A 5,179-nucleotide genomic window follows, 5' to 3' on the forward strand; every position below is an offset into this window, starting at 1 on the left:
GAAGGTAATATTAGTTTGATCGATGCCTTCAACTACTAGTAGACTTTATCTGGAAAGCAGTTTTCTGAAATGAGTTCTTAGTAAATCTGTCCAATATCAAACCAAGAACATAGAGAGAGGAAATGTTTGAAGAAACAACTTGATGTTTTCATTTCAGACTAGAAAACGCTTTAAGACTTTTATCGGTTTTTGCTCTTTTTCATCGTTTTATTGTCTCTTCTGTTTAATTTGATCTTCTAAAGTCAAACTGGTGTCTTTTCAAATGTTTTGTCTTTAGTTTGATTCTTCTAAAATGTTTAGTTTTGCTCTTTTCTAACCTTTTATTCTTTTCTAATGTCTGATTTGATTTCAAAATGTTTTGTTTTTTTAATGTTTAACTGTTGTTTTTTCAAATGTTTTATCGGCTTGTTTGAAAAATCTCCTTTTGTTTCCCAATGTTTAATTTTTCGATTAAGTCTTTGTTAAGGTTTTTCTTTTTAAATGTTTTACCACCTTTTAATGTAGAATTTTCTTTTTAAATGCTTCATTGTATTTTCTGTTCAATTCCTATTTAAAGTTTTCTTGTCTTTAAGATTTAATTTTTTAATTCACCATTGAATTTTTTAATTAAATGTTGTCTTTTTAAAAGTTTAATAATCGAATTAAATGTTTTGTATTTTTTTAAATGTTTAATATTCTTCTTGTTTAATTGTATTTTTAAATGTTTAATTATCTAAAATATTTCATTTTTAATGTTTAATATTTTTGTTTTATAAAATTTGTTTAATGTCATAATTACATGTTTTGTATCTTCTATTTAATTAAATATTCTTGTCTAATATAATTTAATTACATTTAATGTTTAATTTTCTTTTTGAAAGTTTAATTGTATTAAATGCTTTTTTCCCCTTTGATTTAATTGCTCTTTTTAATGTAGTTTATTTATTTAATCTTTTTTTTCTGTCAAGAGTTTAACCCCAACCTTAAAAATGAAACAATCCCTTAAATCACAATGAAAATACTTCTGTTGTCACAATCACGAGTTAGTCAGTTATGCAGTTTATCAATTCAACTTTATTTGTTTAGCACCTTTCACACAGATGAGAAAACTAAACAAGCAAAGAGAAAAAACTATGCTAAAACTAGGATTAAAACTCAAAAACATATTTAAAAAAACAGATTTAACATGGTAATAAAATATGTTGTGTCCAGGGGATGGAGGGAGTTTATTGAAGTCTTCTTGGGCTCACATGGGAAATCATTTAAAATATAAACTTGATACTCAGTCTAAGGAAACTGCAGAGCGACAGAAGAACCAACAATATCTCCTGTTTTCTCCTTTAATGAGTCGACTCTTCTTGTGTTTTCAGACCAAAGAACTACAGACTCTTCACAACCTGCTCAAACTCTTGGTACAGGACCTCACCACACGGGTCAAGAAGGTTTCTGTCTCATTTCTACTCTGAAGCTCACCTTCTCCTGCTCAAACTGCTGACAAATGTTTCTGCTGCTCTAAAGTCTGGTCTCCAGAACTTCCTAAAAACTCTCAAAGTCTCTTCTGCTGCAGGTTGCTTTGTGGAACTGTTCCAGAAAACCTCACTAAACCACATGGAGGGGCCTCAAGATAGTCGTCCAAATGAAACCGTACAAAAACCAAACTAGCACAACCCAAACGCTAAAGTCTCCTGCAGCCTACCAGAGAACCTCTGAGAACAGAGAATCAGGACAGGAACTCTTACCTTCTGGACAACCAACGTTGGTTCTCAAACAAGAATACAGAATGTGTCTGACCAAAAACCTCTAAAGACTCACTACAGCCAAGATAAAGACACAACTCAGCTGTACCAAATCCACTAATCATTGCACACATTAACACCATGTGCTAACTGTGGCTAAAGAACCACATTTACCAAGACAACTATCCAGTACAAAGCCCTAAAACACACCAAGAAACACATTAAAGACGATTTTACTGCTGGAAGCTGCAAGCCAACGCCTAAAGAAGAAACTAAAGCAATGGAGCCAAACCCGGTTCAGTGGTGGAGAGAAGCAGAAAAAATGTTTGTCTGCAGCTAAACAAAGCAGGAAGACACTGAGCTGCTCAGGTGTTCCTGATAACACCAAGCTGCTCAGGTGTTCCTGATAACACCAAGCAGCCACCTGGACAGCCAATAGGAACACAGCTTACTGGAAGTCCAGAGGGCTGGCTTAGTGAAAGAAATTTAATTTAAAGTTGAAGCATAAAGTTAACAAAGAAAGTTGAAAACCACCTTCTGATCCCTGAAATCTCTGAGTTTTCACACAAAGAACACCTGAACATGTCAAACTGGTTCCATAGTAGAACCCTCATTGTAAAAACGTCATAGTATGGTGTGTTGCTCAAAAAACATTAGGACCCGGCTGTCTAAGGTCACCGAGGAGCAACACAATAACAGGACAAACGCTGGTTTCAAGGGGGTTAGGCGGCTATTTATTTGAAAGAGTAAGTTTACAACAACACAACATGTGAGCAGAAAAATCACAAAGTCTGTCTTTAGTTCAGCTGAAAATATTAGTTTTTGTCTTTTTTATTGACCAAACTTTTCAGGAAGTAGATGAAGAATAATTAAAGCTCTCATGTAGAAGTCCAACTTATTTTGGATCCTTGTGGAGAGTTTCATCTTAGAGTTTGTAAAGCTGTTGAGTTTTTAGAGTCACATGGATTGTTTTGACATTTAATAACTGAGTCCTGAAATAAAATGACAGTTGTGGATTTCTGTCATTTAGTCTGGACTAAACAAATAACAGCAGCATGAATCTCAAACATCATTATGAGGAGTCTGGATTGAGGTTTCTCACATGATAACGATCAAAACATGAAATTTAGGTTGGTTTAAAGGAATATTCCACCTTAAATCTTTCAATGTTGACCTAAAAGTTTGGTTTCAGGAAGTATTCCACCTACAAGGTCCTCACACATCCACCTTAAAGGAACATTCCACCAAAAATCCTTGGACATGCACCTAAAATGTTGCTTTAACCGAGTATTCCATCCAAAATCCTCAGAGACCTGAGGGGCTGGTTAAAGAGAATATTCCACCTAAAACCTCAAATATAGACCCGAAAGGGTGGTTTAGGAAAAATCCTTCGATGTAGAACTAAAAAGTTAGTATGGAGGAATATTCTACCTGAAATGTAGACCTGAGAAGTTGGTTTGGAAGAATATACCATCCTAATCATCCTTACATTTAGACTAAAAGATGGTTTGGAAGAAAATTCCACCTAAAATCCTCCAATGTAGACCTAAAAGGTGAGTTTAATGGTATATTCCACCTAAAATTCACTACTGTAGACCTTGGAGGTTGGTCTGATGGTATATTCCACCCAACATCCTTGAACATAAACTTAAAAAGTTCGTTCAAAGGAATATTCCACCTAAAATCCTTCAATGTAGACCAAAAAGTCTTGGTGTAAAGGAGTATTCCACCTTAAATGTAGACCTAAAGGATGGTTTGGAGTAATATTCTACTCTAAAATCTTCCAATGTAGACCTAAAAGGTTGATCTGATGGTATATTCTACTCAACATCCTGGAACATTTACCTAAAAGGTCGGTTTAATGGTATATTCCCAGAAGAACCCTTGAACATTGGGCTTAATGGTATATTCCACCCAAAATACTTGTACATATACCAAGAAGCCCGTGTAAAGGAAATGTAGACCTAAAAGGATTGTTTAAAGGAATATTTAAGCAAACAAAAAAATGCCTTACTATACTATGTAGAAAAAAAATGGGATTTTTCAAACATGTTGTAAAAACGTGCCATATGATGACATAATGTAAAGGAGGCCATGAAAAACACTCCAGAAAGGTTTTCTTTGAAAAAAAAATCATCATGAATTTTGGCACGCTTGTCACATTTTGGACAACATACTAAACTATAACATTTTTTTTCCATAATTTGGACAACATACTAAACTATGAGGTTTTAATAACATTTTGAATGACAAACAGTAACTTGTTGCTCTTTTTGTTCCCAAAGCTGGAATCGAACCTGCGTCTTCAATGTAGCTCTGTTTAGGAGTCACCCGCTTAACCAGTTGAGCTACCTGCACAGCTTTTTTTCAGCTCTTGGACGACATACCAAACTATGACGTTTTTGTGACTTTTTTTTTTTTTTTTTTTAAAGTAAATTTTTTGGCCTTTTATCAGCTGTATTGGATAGGTGCAGTGAGAGAGAGAGAGAGAGAGAGACAGGAAATGGGAAAAGAGTCGGAGGAAGACATGCAGCGAAGGGCCGCGAGCGGAAATCGAACCCGGACCAGCTGCATCGGGGACCAGCCCCTGTACATGGGTCACCCGCTTAACGCGTTGAGCTATACAGCGACATACTAAACTGCGTTTTTTTTCCATATTTTGGACAACATACTAAACTATGACTTTTTTAAAATATTTTGGAGGACATACTAAACTATGAGGTTTTAATAATATTTGCAATGACAAAGAACATTTTTTGCTTTTGTTGTTCCTGAAGCTGGAATTGAACCTGGGTCTCCAATGTAGCTCTGTTCAGAAGTCATCCTCTTAACCAGTTGAGCTACCTGGACAGCTTTTTTTTAAGCTCTTGGACGACATACTAAACTATGTTGAAAAAAAATGGGATTTTTCAACATGTCGTAAAGACGTGCCATATGATGAAATAATGTAAAGGAGGCCGTGAAAAACACTCCAGAAAGGTTTTCTTTGAAAAAAAATCATCATGAATTTTGGCGCAAAAAAACGCCTTACTATACTATGTCGAAAGAAAATGCGATTTTTGACACACGTTGTAAAAACGTGCCATATGATGAAATAATGTAAAGGAGGCCGTGAAAAACACTCCAGAAAGGTTTTCTTTGAAAAAAAAATCATCATGAATTTTGGCGCAAAAAAACGCCTTACTATACTATGTCGAAAAAAAATGCAATTTTTCAAACATGTTGTAAAAACGTGCCATATGATGAAATAATGTAAAGGAGGCCGTGAAAAACACTCCAGAAAGGTTTTCTTTGAAAAAAAAATCATCATGAATTTTGGCGCAAAAAAAACGCCTTACTATACTATGTCGAAAAAAAATGCAATTTTTCAAACATGTTGTAAAAACGTGCCATATGATGAAATAATGTAAAGGAGGCCGTGAAAAACACTCCAGAAAGGTTTTCTTTGAAAAAAAATCATCATG

This window comes from Amphiprion ocellaris, chromosome 1, assembly GCF_022539595.1.
Source record: "Amphiprion ocellaris isolate individual 3 ecotype Okinawa chromosome 1, ASM2253959v1, whole genome shotgun sequence".
NCBI lineage: Eukaryota > Metazoa > Chordata > Actinopteri > Pomacentridae > Amphiprion > Amphiprion ocellaris.